General features: G+C 37.8%; 1 pseudogene; it reads left to right on the top strand.

Moving 5' to 3' along the window:
* The first annotated feature begins 13444 nt into the window (after positions 1-13444).
* LOC149849226 (pyrophosphate-energized vacuolar membrane proton pump pseudogene) lies at positions 13445-15691 on the top strand (annotated as a pseudogene).
* The last annotated feature ends 405 nt before the right edge of the window (positions 15692-16096 follow it).

Here is a 16096-nt window from a genome sequence, read left to right as displayed (position 1 = left end):
ACTGGTTCTGGTAATCCCATAATTTCTGAAAATTCATCCATTAAAACAGTCATCTCTCCCCACGGGAACCAGAAAGTACATGTCCGAGGATTCCATCGTTCTGCCATTACATGGATCAGGTTGCCATTGATGGTTTGCTTTCAGACTGCTGACGCCAATTCTAATCCGCACTCACTCAAATGATCCAGAAACATTCGAGAAAAGCTTTTGAGCCAAGAATAGTACCACCGGGGAATGAAAGTTCTGGTGCTAATGGCTCGATGTTCAGGACGACCTTGTCGCACCTCGTAAGATATGTGACCTTCAGGAAAGATAGGATCGACTTGACTGGATGCCATTAAACTGAAAAACACGGAAAGACTCAGAATGTGACTTAGGAAAATGTGGGAAATTTTGAAAAAATTGCAGGCAGGATATAAAATGCAGCTGGAAATTCGAGATCCAGTACAAAGGTAGAATGGAAAATCGCCTGGAGTTTTGAAAGAAATTAGATGTTTTGGGAAAATCATACAGTGTTTGAGAAAATAAAGGAAAAGGTGAGAAATATGGATATTTGAAAAAATATTTTTGGGAAAATATGAGAGGAATAAAGGTAACATACAAACAATCACACCCTGCACAAACATTTATGCGCATACAGCACTCCCTAAAAGGGTGACTTTAGATGCATCATTTTGAAAGCAGCTGTAGGACCCTAATCCTAACTCTAGGTTCAGATCATCTTTGTCCAATCCAGTTATGCCGATATACCCGAACCAAAATTCGAGGTACGTGGCATATAATTTCAACTCCTGTTCTATGGTAAGGTTTTCCAACATCCTTGAGCGCCTACCGATATACTTCGGACTGTGGCCCGCGGTACGTGGTAGGGGGGTGTTAACCCAAATGATTGGCCCAGTTGTGAGGCTCTGTCCCGAACTAGGGTTCTGGAAGAGAGCCCAACAACGTGAAGACCGGGTAATGATAGGTAATGGAGGTTTTGAAAAAATGATCACATGCAAGAAAATAGAGGGCTCTAAATCCTAGAGAGATAGATTTTGAAAATCTTTGAAGAAGCATACATTGTTTGCATTCAGATTCTAAATTGAGGAGAGTTGTATTTAGACCTAAGTCTATGTGTACATGAAAATATCTCCTCAATCTGGTCCTACCAAACCATGCCTAGTCTATATGCAGCCAATGTCAGGTAGTTCAGAATCTAGGCTCCTAGGTTCGCATGATATCAAAAGTAAAAGAGCTGACATTTTGTGAACACAGTTTCGATAATTGAACTAAGTCAAGCACAATTTTGAACAGACAAAGACAGGTCCCATCACGGTCGCCAAACCTGTTATCGTCGCAAAATTTTTCCCGTCTTCCTTTCCTTGCGGAAGAGAGAGGAAAATGCTTTCGCGATTCAAACTTGACCGGATTTTGGAAATTGTTTAGAAATACTCGCCTCCGTTTTGAAAAACGCGGGAAAATCCATGGGATGGGGCTCGACCTGTCGGTGCGAGGTTCGACCGTTCCTGTAGCCTTTAACAGGGGTGATCGAACCAAGGACCAAAATTGTGCTTGACTTAGTTAAATCATTGAAATTGTGTTCTATCCTAAATGCACAGAGAATTTAGGCATGTGCTATACAATCTTGTAAAATGCAAGTTGGAAAATATGATGTATGCTTAGAAAATATTTGGAGTTGAAAATTTTTCAGGAAAAGATGGAAATCAATCTCTCAAGAAACTCAGACGAAGAAGATTTGAAATCTCGAGAAAGTTTATAAAGATTTAGAAAACCATGAAGAAATGAGAATCTCGGGAAAATCTAAAGAAAGTTTATAAAGATTTGGAAAATCATGAAGAAATGAGAATCTCGAGAAAATCTCGAGAAAGTTTATAAATATTTAGAAAACCTTGAAGAAATGAGAATCTCGGGAAAATGGAAGGAATTCTTGAGAAAAGATGAACATTTGAAAAGGAAAACGCTTGTCGGGAAAACTCGGACTTTGAGAATTTTCTTATGAAAATGATAGAAAATTTATGGGAAAGCTCTTTGGAGATGGAAATTAAAAACTTAGGAAATTGAAATCCTGAGAATCTTGTCTTTGAAATATCTGAAAATCAACTTTGATTCTTGAGAAAGATGAAAATTTCATTTTTTGAAAGCATCTTAAGAAAATAATATTTTCAAGGAAATTCACGGAAAAACTTTAACTTGGGAAATCCAACTTCGGAAATCTTCATAGTTTCTTGAGAAATCGATTTCATGAAGTGAAAATCTCTTGAGAAAATCATGAGAAAAACATATGCTGCAGATGATTTGAATGAATGAATGCACTTTGAAAAGATTTCTGAAAAATTTGTTGGAAAAATGTGTATTAAACCAAAGTAAATCCTTCACATATTCTGACTGTGGCCATGAATATGTTCAAAGTTTATTTGAGTTAATTCATAATATTTTGAAAGTTTGAAAATATGATGTGCATTTTTAAAATAGCCTAAGAGTGTGGGCTCAATGTGACTGGTAGAAAGATGATGGATCTGGGTCTCGTCTGTATTCCGACTAGGGCCGTAAATATGGATTCCACCGAGTTCATCAACTCTCTAAGAGTTGGTGCACGTGCCATTCGTGTTCATTCACAATGAATTTTGAAATTTGAGATATATGAATCATAGAATCAGGATATTGCAGGAATCAAACTACATGAGATGCATCCTAATCTAAGCAGTAAAAGTAAATATTATTCCAAGTTTGATTATTACATCATCTGACATGAATCAAAATAAATGAAATAAAAAAAAAATTCGAAGTATAAAAGAGTCAACATCTTCCAGCTTTCCTGCAAAATGAGAATTAGTACAAGATGACCAAAGAAATGGGTATATATATAATATATACAACAAAGATATACACGTATATATATAAATACTTGAATTGGTGCTAAATGACATATGATAATGAAGATGTATTTACAAAAGGAAAAAGAAAAGTATATGTGATAATAAGTGCACATGAAGATATCTCTCTCTCTATATAAGTATATATATATATATAGAGAGAGAGAGAGAGACATATACGTATAATGACAAACTATATCTAAGAATTAGAATTTTATATATAATGGGTAAAATCAGAAAATACAGATATATACAATTTCTGTAGGTGATTTCACAAAGTTGTAATTTCCAAATTATAACATATTTTGCTGTAGAATTGGGTATGGAGCTTCCCTATATATCAATAACGAAGCATGCAAAAGAGGATATAAAGATCATGAACGGATATGGATATATCCGTTCATGAATATAGCCGATTATCAAACTTGTGTACCTGCAGAATATGGTGTGCATTGTGAAGTGCATGAGGTAGTGGCTGAGGATCAGTGCAAGGATCAAAATATTAATGTATAGGCATGGGTGAGATAAGAACTAAAAGGGTTTTTCAATATTGAAAGGAATTTGGCCTCAAATGCAGAATACCTAAAGTGAAAAGTTGAGTGAAAGTAAACTAAATCACATCAGAGGAAGATGCATGACATATGTTATGCAATAAAATGCAATGTATACAATGCTAAGTACGGAACATATGAAGAAACAAATGCTATATCAAAAAGAAAACTTAGAAGATAGATAGGCAGTCATAGATCACTGGCTGGGATAAGCAAACTGGCATCTTAATTGGATGACCGATTAGCTTCAGTTAGTTGAACTTAATCAATAGTTGGAGTTCTCAAATTTACTCATCACAGCTGAACAGAGTTCAGCGAAATTTCAAATGGATTGAATCCAACGTATACAGCCAACTGATCTTATGATTAGCATTGATTCCAAAATCGATTCTATAGACCGAATATTAGATGACAAATAGATCTCACCGATTTCAGCACATTTAAAACTATACAACAAATTTATTAACAAAACGATTATAACAACTTGATTTTGCTAATCAATCATACACGACACAGTGAAATGGATTAGCAACTCTACTTCTGCAAAAAGATTATGACAGTATATTGCACACTGATTGCACATAACATCTTCAGGCACTTTGCAATAAATCAGGGTGATCTTACAATAGTTCCAGAATCTCTGTTAACGGAGTGACAATATACAAACAATAGATTTCTAACATGAAACACCAACACCTAAGATGCAGGGGTAAATTGTATGTTAGTATACAAGAAATATATCAAATGAGAAGATACATTATGCCTTATCAAGTGAAAACCACTAAGTACAAGTATAGATGATGCTTATGATGGTGAAGAACAGAATAAAGTAATTTACTTGCAGTTAACGTAGAAGGGAATGAAAACACAAAATGCAAATCATCAAACTGTGCTAAATAGCATTGAGAAAGATCTACCCTGCAGAGGGTCACATTTGTGTTGCAAAATACAAATCGGTGCTGCTAATATGCAGACCGATATTGTATATAGTGCATCCATGGACAGAGAATCGATGATCTAGGGAAACAGGAGGAGGAGTGATCCTTACCTTAGCTCAACAGAGGTTAATAAGGAGCTTCCTTCAATGGTGGGTCAGTCCACGAAAGGGGAAAGGAGGACCACGCCCTCCTTGGTTGTGCCTTGAAAGCTCTGCTTAATCAGCAATAAAGGGGCCGATTCTTTTCTGCTTGGCTGAAGGAAAATGGGCAGCAATTGGCTGAAGGTAATGTGAAGGAGCTGATGGGTTGAAGAAGATGCAGAAGTGGGCGTCTTGCTGGATGGTCTTCACGCTGGATGGCGTTTCCTTTTGTAGGTGGGTTGAAGAAGATGAAGACGTTGGCTGGGTTGAAGAGGAGGAAGACACTGGGGATGTAGCTGAAGGAGAGGTCCAAATGCTGGCTGGATCTCCTGCTATTGAGCTGCAGGCAGATGGGGAGACGCTGGCTGGGCTGCGGCTGGGGATGGACTGAAGGAAATGGATGAAAACCTGCTGCTTCCTCTGCTGCTGGGAAGAAGCTTCCTGCGACAACCCAAAAAGACAAGAAAATCAAAATCCCCCCCCCCCCCCCCCCCCCACCCCTCTTTGTCGATCAATGGCCCCCTCTTTTAAAGAGATTTTCAGCTTCATTTCAAAAAGATCGCAATCCTTTCAAAACTTTCGTTATATCTCTTTGAATTTTTGTTTAAACTGAAATATTCAATGTAGTTGTTTTCAAGAGGGCGCCTCTTGTATTTTTAAAAAAAAAATCCTTTCATTTACCTAAGTTTTAGGTAAAATGAAACTTATTTTATTTTTTTTTATTTTTTTGGAAGTTCGGTTGTGCCATTTAAGGCTACATCCTTCTTAAAAAAAAATTTATTTAAACAAATCAATAAAAAGGAATAAAATAAAAAATGAGTATTGAAATAAATGAGAGGCTTTTATGGAAATGCCACCTCAACCCACTTTTAAAATCCTTTTGGAAATTAAAGTTTTATTTTGTTTTGGAAAATCTTTTATTTTCAATTGGGGTGCCACATGTGTGTGGGCCCACTAACTAAAAAAAAATGAATACACAAATAACATTAAGAAATTAAAAAGAATAATTTGCAAATTGGTGCGATCTCCAGGTGGGTCCCGCTCCATTTATTTAAAAATAAAAAGCAAAAGAAATAACTTCTTTTTTTTTGGAATTTTTATAATATGAGATAAAACTTTGTTTGTTTTCAAGAATTTGGAAAAAAAAATTGTTTTTCAGGGCAAAAATATGGGTAAAGAAAATACATAAATTTTGTAGAGAGATTTAAAATCTATTTGCAAAAGTTTTGAGATAAAATCTTTAAAGCCAATATCCAAATATCCAGATTGTTTTTCTGAGAAAAACTTTTGTAATTCAAAAGTCTTGGGGGTAAAATGGGAAAGATTGGCAATTTTGAAAAACCCATGGTTTTAAAATCAATTTTGAAAAGAGTTAAAACTCGAATCTGGATTGAGAATTTTGAAATCGAGAGTTTCTGGACCTCGAAATGACATGCTGTGTAGTGAAATGATATGAAATGCTCCTGCGATGTTATGCAAAGACATGTTTCCTGAAATGCCCCTCTGGGCTAGGACTTTGGAAATTCTAGTTTTTTGTCCAGAATAGAATTTTGAAGATTTACAGTTTGAAGATATCTCTGAACCTAAATATAGAAATTTTGAGGCTCAAGAATGAAATTAAGGACTTTCTGTAAGGTTCAATCTTAGAAAATGACCATTTTGCCCTTCATTGATTCCAGAAAACTGAAATGTGCCAATTGAGGGCGATGTCAAGAAGGTGAGTGAAAATTTGGGGTGTTTACAGAGATGTCCTGACTTTTCTCTCTCTCTCTCTTTTTTGGAAGGGTACATCACAAACTCCTTCATCTCAGAGATGCTCTGATCCTTCATTTCTCTTAGGGATTACATTGACGGTCATTGGCTCTTTGGTTAGAAATCTCTTGATGATAGCAGAAATTAAATATCCTTTAGGGTTTGTCGGGAGGCTCATCGCAGTCGCCTTCCTCTTGATGGTGCTCTGAACTTTCTCTAGAAGGATTCGTCACAAACTCCATCTCGGAGATGATCCAAATCTTCTTTGGCCCCGAGGGTCTAACTTGCATAATTCATCTTCATCTTGACGACAATTGAGAGATCCCTTTTGCAGATATTTAATTGCAGCTTAGGTGATTGAGTAGATATGGAAATTGAATGGATTTTTCTGTATCACCCAAGATATTTCGACTGCTTTATTTTCCAAGAATGACCTTTAAAAATGTGCCATTGACTACGATCAATACCGATCACTTATGGCTTTGCAACAACATTGAATTTCTTTTGTTGGTCATATCAAGGATTTATTCTTCATCCTTTTGGTTGGCCAATTGAAAGATTTTGAATTTTGAATCCCTCTTCGCGAAAGCTTTATCCTTTCAGAAATAATACTGGAGGTATTCTGAGGTAATAATTTTGTGCAATAAAGATTTTGAAATCAACAAATATTTAATGACAAATTGGCAAAATGTTCTTGAAATCCTTGGTGAAAGCGAGCATTTGAAGCACAACGCAATGCATCTATGACAAATTTTCTTCTCCTTTCCCCAAAAGGAGAAGATTCAAAAATTAGAAATAGAAATTACTCCTCTCTTCCCTGAAGAGGAGGTGTTTGCAAAACGAACTTTCAAAGAGAAATTAAGCTTTCGTCAAAACTTCCTAACATTAGGCTTCTCTTATGGAAAGGGGCCCGATAATGGTGAGGTTGGTGAATTGATCACGAAGGAACGAGTCCATCACACTCTCCCTTAAAAGAGGGTCCTTCATGATGAAATGACCTAGTATGAAATTGTGGTCACAAGGAAAGCGAACTTCCGTCGAAGTTCTCCCCGAACTAAGGGTTCTTTGTATGAAATTGGAATTTTGTTTTGCAAACAGTTCACATAGACACAGTCCCTTCAAACTCTCCCTGAAAAGGGGCTAGGTGAACAAAGGATAGCATGCGAAAAGAACGAGCTCCCTTGAACTCTCCCTATACAAAAGGGTCTCTCGCAAGAGAAAATGATTGGAATTGGTATTGGGTGACCAAAAGGTCAAAATTGGAAATTGGAAATTGGAAATTGGAAATTGGAAATTGGAAATTGGAAATTGGAAATTGGAAATTGGAAATTGGAAATTGGAAATTGGAAATTGGAAATTGGAAATTGGAAATTGGAAATTGAAAATTGGAAATTGGAAATTGGAAATTTGGAAATTGATATCTGAAATTGGGTATTTGAAACTGAAAATTGGAAGTTGGAAATTAGAAATTGGAAATTAGAAATTGGAAATTGGAAATTGGAAATTGGAAATTGGAAATTGGAAATTGGAAATTGGAAATTGGAAATTGGAAATTGGAAATTTGAAATTGATTGACCCGAAGGTCAAAATTGGTAATTGGAACTTGAATTTTGATGAATGATCAGTGCGAAGACTGAACCCAGAAGGTTGACTGACACGACTAATCAGTGAGACACTAACCACGAGTGCTCAACTTTGAAAGAATACCAGTATGAATACTGGGTTTTGAAAATATGTCAACATAGACATTGGATTTTGAAAATATATCAGTTTGAGCACTGGATTTTGGAAGTGTACCAGTTCGAGCACTGGATTTTGAAAACACACCAGTTCGAGTTCTGAATTTTGAAAATGTACCAGTTCAAGCACTGGGTTTTGAAGATATACCAGCTCGAGCACTGAATTTTGGAAGTGTACCAGTTCGAGCACTAGATTTCAAAAATGTATCAGTTCGAGCACTGGATTTTAAAAATATACCAGTTCAAGCACTGGATTTTGAAAACACACCAGTTCGAGCACTGAATTTTGAAAACGTACCAGTTCAAGCACTGGGTTTTGAAAATGTACCAGTTCAAGCACTGGGTTTTGAAGATATACCAGCTCGAGCACTGGATTTTAAAAACATACCTTGTTTTTAAATTGAGACTTGAATTTTTGAAAGAGACCTATGCTCTTAGAGTATTTGGGAATTATAACGAGAGTGATTGTCGGGGTCTCAGGATTATCCCTTATCCTAAATAGGTAACGAACTTGCTGCAAATACTTGTCAATGAATGCAGATGTATGCAAATATGAAAATGATATAAATGAGTGCACATGCGTGCAAAATGAGAGATTTATATATCCTGCCTGCATATAGGATATTTGTAGATAAAACAAAATTTTTAAAAATGCCCCAGTGTAACTGGGAAAAGAGAATTTGATCATTATTGAAGAAAATTTGAGGAATTACAAAGAATAAGACATTATTTAAGCATAGAATTTTTTCAAATGTCGGGCATTGATGGGATCTGGTAATTCCACTCCGTCGGCATTGATGAGACGATATAAATTACGAGGTAATGCCTCTTTGACAACATAAGGACTTTCCCAATTTGGTGACCACTTGCCACTTGGGCGGTGCTTGAGATAAGTCATTGATCTGAGCACTAAATCATTGACTCGAATTTTTCTTTCAATGACAGACTTTGCATATTGTCTGGCAATCCTCTAACGATATGATTGAGCGTGCTCTGCTGCTATGAGTCTTCTTTCATCTAGCAAATCAAGTTGTACTAGCCATTGTTGCTGATATTGATCAAGAGGTAATTATAGAAATGATACAAATTTCAGAGCAGGTTTCTGAACATGTAGAGGTAGTACTACTTCAGTTCCGCAGACAAGTTCTGACGGAGTAGCATTAGTTGGAGTTTGAATGGTGGTTCTGTACGCCCACAACGCATCATGAATCTTCTCATGCCAGTCACGACCTGTTTCTAAAGTTCGCTCCAAGATTCGAATCAAAATCTTATTGGTGGCCTCTGCTTGACCATTCCCTTGAGGATAATAAGGAGCGGAGAAATGATGATGGATTTTGAATTTTGAGCAGAATGTCCTCATTCTCTCATTCTTGAAATGACTGCCATTATCCGACACAATATCATGCGGTATGCCAAAATGACATAGGATATTCTTGTGGATAAATGAGACCACATGTCGACCTTCGACTATACGTAGAGTGACTGCTTTTACCTATTTAGTAAAATATTCTGTTGCGGCAAGAAAATATTTATGGCCATTTGAAGCAAAAGGAGTGATGGGGCCTACAACATCAAAAGCCCATATTGAAAATGGCCATGGCGAGACGCTAGATTGCAAATATGTCGCTGGCGCATGAATGGAAGGTGCATGTATCTGACATTGAACGCACTTCTTCACAAAACAATAGCAATCTTGTTGCCTAGTTTTCCAGTAATATCCTGCTCAGATGATTTGTTTGACAAGAGTTTGGTAGCCGACATGACCGCCGCAAATGCCTTCATGTGCTTCTTGCACAACTTCTTGGCTTCTTCTTCGTCCAAACATATGGAATATTCAGAGCTGAATCCATGACGACAGAGGACATCGACAAGAATAAAATATCGAGCAGACATACATTGAATTGCTCGCTGCTCTTTCTTTGAGAGCTCTGGAGAAAATTCACCAATTTCAATGAAATTTTTAATGTCATGATACCAGGGCTTCTTCTTTTGCTCAGCCTGGTTTATCTGTTCTACTGGGATGAAAGCAGGTTGATCAAGTCTGCCAATTTCAAAGGAGCGACAAGATTCTTTGCTTTTGAAAGACATGATGGATCCCAGATTGGCTAAACTGTCTGCAACTTGATTGAAGTCTCTCTTGATATGGAAAAGTTGGAATTCTTCGAATTTGTCGGCAAGAGCTGAGACAATCTTCTGATAATGAAGTAATTTCTGATCCTTCACTTGCCATTCGGCTAGGACTTGATTGACGACGAGAAATGAGTCACCATAGGCATGCACTCTTTTGACATTGAAATCCTATAGAATTTTCAGACCTTATATCAAAGCTTCATACTCGGCCATATTATGAGTGTACTAAAAATCCAGTTTGAGAGAAAAGGGGATCATCTTCTTCTCAGGTGTGATTAACAGAATCCCGATTCCTATGCCTGCCATATTCTTGGAACCGTCAAAGAATAAATTCCAAATTGGAGATTGTTGAATATTGCAGATCCACTCATCGAGAAAATCATTCTCGACTTTAACATCCTCTGCTAGAGGGAAATCTACCAATTGATTTGCAATTGCTTGGCCTTTGATGGATTGCTGGGAGACATATTCCAGATCATATTGCATCAATAGGACTTGCCATTTGGCAATCCGTTCGCTGAGAAAGGGTTGCTCTAAAATATACTTGAGAGGATTTAATTTGGATAGGATCTTGACTTCAGATACCAGCAGATAGTGTCTCAATTTCTGACACATCCAATCCAGAGCTAGACATGTCTTCTCTATCTGAGAGTATTTCTTCTCATAATCAATGAAGGTTTTGCTCACATAGTAAATGGCATGCTCTATTAGACTGCCTTCTTCATATTGCGTCAAGAACCCACCACAAGCAACTTGATTAACTGAAATGTATAGCAGTAGGGGTTTTCCCAATTCTGACGGTTTTAAAACAGGAGAATTGAGAAGATATTTCTTGATACGCTCAAATGATTGCTGACACTCTGGTCCCCATTTGAACTTCACTCCTTTTCTGAGCAAATGATTGAAAAACTCACATCTCATGGTCAGATTGGATATGAATCGCCGAATTGATTGCATACGTCCCTGAAGGCTACGCAATTCTTTGAGATTAGTCAGAGGCGGCATGCCAATGATGACCTTGGCCTTAACTAGATTGTGATCATCGCAAAAATTTTCCTCTCTTGGTATTTCTCTCTCTTTCTTCTCTTTTCCTTTCCAACCTCTATTTCCTCCTTTTTGAAGGGAGAAAATAAAATACAGAAAAGAAGAGAGAAGAGAAAAGAAAATAAAAGTGCAGTAGGATCGAGGCAACGAGCACTAGAGGAGGGGTGAATAGTGCTTTTAAAAATTATTTGTGGAATATAAACATATTTTGCAATTTGATAAGCAATCACACAAAGGAACACAAGATTTTATCCTGGTTCGGTCTTTCCCGACCTACATCCAGTTCCCAAGCAAAACCCGCTTGAGATTTCCACTATCAACCTTGTGTAACTACAAGATCATACAAACCAAATCCGGTCCCACTTTCAGTAACACACCTACTGAAAGCAAACAACTCCTTTAAACCAAGGAGTCCTTCCTTTTACAGAAAATAAATAACAACTTATAATACAACCTATGAGCCTTTCTTTTGAATGCAAATGAGATGCAATTGGCTTTTGAGGTTGTTGAAATACTTTACTCACAAATTCACTATCTCTCAAAGAAATTTGAGTGAAAAACTAAAGTGAAAAATATCACGTGAGTGAGAAAATGAATATGAGTGAAAAGCAAAGAGTAATTGATTCAAATTGATTGAATTGCAGTGCTTTTTTAGTGTAAAATGCACTCATATTTATAGTTGAAAGTTTCCATACGTTGAGGGTATGAAAGGGTGTCAAAACAGTCCATTTTGAATGATCAAAACGTTTGAAAAATGAAAAGACACACCTTTTTGAAGTTTCAGGAAAAATGACAAAATTAGTCGACTGGAACAATAGTTAGTCGACTAATAGTTAGTTATTAGTAGATTGACAATTATCGTCGGTCGACTGATCTCTTAATCGAGCTGTTTGAAAATCTGAACTTTTGAAACTTAGTCGACTAGAGATAAAATTAGTCGACTGATAATATCATCAGTAGACTGAAAAACCTTTCAGTCGACTGCTGCTAAAATCTTTTGAAAAACATACATTCTGTCCGGTCGACTGATAAAAGCATTAGTCGACTGTTGCTAAATTTTCAGAAAACACATGTTCTGTCCAGTCGACTGATAAAACCATTAGTCGACTGCTACTAATTTTCCAAAAAACAGACATTCTGTCCAGTCGACTGATAAAACCTTTGGTCGACTAATTTGACAAAAATGACTTTTTAGAAAATATGGCGCGAAAGGATTAGTCAACTGGTGAGTCTATTGATTGACTAATAAACACGAAAATTTAAGAAAAGAGTTTTCTAAAAAGATTTTCATGAGGGGTTCTTTTAGAAAAGTTTTTCTAAAGACTTTTTAGGTGAAATGCAATCTAAATATGCACTCTAAGTAAGGCTCTGTGAACACCCCAATTTTTTCAAAATCTTTTAAATATTCCCTTTTTGCCCCTAAATTCATTTTTTGAGCAAATGAGTCATTTCAAATCTAAATTCCAGTTCATTTCTCAAGTTTTATTGAAATTAAATTCATTTGATATGTTTAAATTGATTTCGGATCTGGATCCATTGTCCAGATCCAAATCTGGGTCTCCTTGTTCAAATTTTAAATTAAAATTATAGAAAACACCAAAAATAGCCTTTAAATAGCTCAAACAGTCCATTCAACATCCGTTTGGATCCATTACATTGTATTTCTCGATTCAAGTGTCAAAACTCAAACATTTTCTCAAAACCTAGGTCCAAACCCATTCTTCTGAAGAAATTTCCTCGAAATGGTCGGAAATTCTCAGAAAAATACTTTTGTAAATATTTCTCAAAAAAATACAAAAAAATAGTGTTTAAAACTTAGTTTTCTTTTAAAATCTCAGTTTTCTACTACAAAAAATACAAAAAAATGGAAAAGCAATATAAAATTCAAAAATTGAGGAAAAAGCAAATGGTTTTAAAACTTGAAAAATGGAATTTTTGCCAAAAACCTCATTTTTGAGCCATTTTACAAAAATCTTAAAAAGAGGGAATCCTTCTTTTGGAAATTTGAGAAAGAAGAAACGGCCATCTCCCGCACGCTCTTCCCTCTCATTCTTACCCTCCATCTTCAACAACTCCTTCTTCCCTCAACCCCTCATCTTCAACCACCGATTCTCCTTCATGCCTCCATCAGCCGCAGGCTCCCCCTATCCAGAAGGAGCCTCCACCCTCTACATAAACCACCTTCAAGAAACCCTAAAATTCATCCATTATCGACCCCTCCATCTTCTTCTTCTTAATCCGTCCCCCACCCCTCCATTTGCCTCTGATCGGTCTCCTACCACCACCATCCATTCCTTATCCTTCCACTGCAATACTCTCAAGCGATTCCATCGATCAACCTCCTTCCTCCCTGTAAGATCACAAACAACTAAAAGAAGCTTGATTCCAGCTACAGTGATCAAAGGTCGATCGTGGTTCAGAAAACCACATATCCATGTCTTTTCCCAGGATCGACTGCAGAGGACAGATTCCCCTCTTAATCGGCTAACAAAGGGGCACCATATTGCAACACAGGAGATCAAATGTTTTTTTTTTTCAGAACTCCAGAGATCTGTCTCCACCTTCCTCCGTTGAATCTCAGCGACCACAGTGTCGTCGGCAAGTGCGCCGACATCCAGAGCGCCATCTTCGAAGTACAAAAAGCCGACCATGTACCTACAGCAAAGAAAATATGTGCAAACCTGCTCTTGCCAATGCTATTTTCAGCACCGTCTCCTTCCTGCTAGGTGCTTTCACGTTTGTGGTGTCTGGTTTCCTTGGAATGAAAATTGCAACATATGCAAATGCTCGGACAACTCTTGAGGCAAGAAAAGGTGTTGGAAAGGCTTTTATTATTGCATTCAGGTCTGGTGCAGTTATGGGATTTCTTCTTGCTGTAAATGGTCTGCTTGTGCTCTATATTGCCATCAACCTCTTCAAGCTGTATTATGGTGATGACTGGGAAGGTCTTTTTGAATCCATCACTGGTTATGGGCTTGGTGGTTCTTCCATGGCTCTCTTTGGAAGAGTTGGTGGAGGCATTTACACTAAAGCTGCAGATGTTGGTGCAGACCTTGTAGGAAAAGTTCAGAGGAACATTCCTGAGGATGACCCACGTAATCCTGCTGTGATTGCTGATAATGTGGGTGACAATGTGGGAGATATTGCTGGAATGGGATCTGATCTTTTTGGTTCATATGCTGAGTCTACCTGTGCAACACTTGTTGTGGGCTCTATTTCTTCATTTGGAATCTACCATGAGCTAACCCCTATGCTTTCCCCCTTGATTGTTAGCTCTGTGGGTATTTTGGTGTGCTTGATTACCACACTTTTTGCGATTGACTTCTTTGAGATCAAGACAGTGAAGGAAATTGAACCAACACTAAAGAGGCAGCTTATTATCTCCACAGCTTTGATGACTGCTGGAGTTGCCATTATTTGCTGGCTTTCTCTCCCACCATCCTTCACAATTTTCAATTTCGGAGTTCAGAAGATTGTGAAGAACTGGCAGCTTTTCTTTTGTGTTACCATCGGTTTATGGTCTGGTCTTATTATTGGATTCATAACTGAATATTTCACCAGCAATGCATATGGTCCCGTTCAGGATGTTGCAGATGCTTGTAGGACTGGTGCTGCAACCGATGTTATTTTTGGCCTGGCCTTGGGATACAAGTCCGTTATTATCCCAATTTTTGCTATTGCCGTGAGCATCTATGTTAGTTTCAGCCTTGCTGCTATGTACGGGATTGCCATGGCTGCCCTTGGAATGCTCAGCACAATTGCCACTGGGCTGGCCATTGACGCTTATGGTCCTGTTAGTGACAATGCTGGTGGTATTGCTGAGATGGCTGGAATGAGCCATAGGATCCGTGAGAGAACTGATGCCCTTGAGTCTGTTGGAAACACCACAGTTGCAATCAGCAAGGGTTTTGCAATTGGATCGGCTGCTCTGGTTTCACTGGCACTCTTTGGAGCTTTTGTTAGCCGGGCAGGGATTTCTATTGTAGATGTCTTGTCCCCCAAGGTTTTCATTGGGCTGATTGTGGGGTGCAATGCTTCCTTACTGGTTCTCAGCCATGACAATAAAGAGCGTAGGCAGTGCTGAAGATGGTGGAGGAAGTGCGTAGGCAGTTCAATACCATTCCTGGTCTCATGGAGGGCATTGCAAAGCCAGACTATGCAACCTGTGCCAAGATATCCACAGATACATCATTCAGGGAGATGATTCCTCCCGGTGCTCTCGTTATGCTCACTCCCCTCATTGTGGGAACCTTCTTTGGTGTGGAAACTCTGTCTGGAGTGCTCGCTGGTGCTCTTGTTTCTGGGGTACAAATTGCCATATCAGCACCCAACGTTGGTGGTCAAATGGAACCAAGTTATATGTTCATTTTCATTTCCAGCAGCACACTCTGCGCCAGCTGCTGCCACAATTGTTACACTTCTGCACTAACACTTATAATTCCCCACCATCACAATGTTCTAGTCCCAGTACTATACTGCTACCCTCATCATGAGCTTGAGTCAGTTAAATGTTCACTGTGAAGATCATGGTTGCTGATTATTCAGCTCGCCCTTTTTCAGAAAATATACTAACTGTCGTGACTAGGAGGATTTTGAAATAATGATGCTGGCTCAGGATGGTTTAGCTTTCTGAATAAAGATGGGCAGCTTGGAATCTTAGATTCATTGCAAATATCTCTGGGAAGCCATTCTTTTGTAGCAGAGTAAAACATGGGAGGCCATACCTGCACCCTTTGGGAATTGCCTTTGGATTATGGAGTCTAAAAGCTCAGGTGAGCAGTTTTGATTTCGAGCCATATTCTCATTTGAATATATCAAAACCCAATCATAATTTCAAGACCACCTCCTGTATGTACATTCATTGATATATAGTAAGTCCATATATTAAATTTCGTTGGAGAATATTTTATAATTTGAGAGGTATGG

This window comes from Nuphar pumila, chromosome 1 (assembly GCF_984573655.1).
Source record: "Nuphar pumila chromosome 1, dmNupPumi1.hap1.1, whole genome shotgun sequence".
NCBI classification, from domain to species: Eukaryota; Viridiplantae; Streptophyta; class Magnoliopsida; order Nymphaeales; family Nymphaeaceae; genus Nuphar; species Nuphar pumila.
The sequence above is the reverse complement of the archived record's forward strand: the minus strand, read 5'-3'. Positions and strand labels throughout refer to the sequence as shown.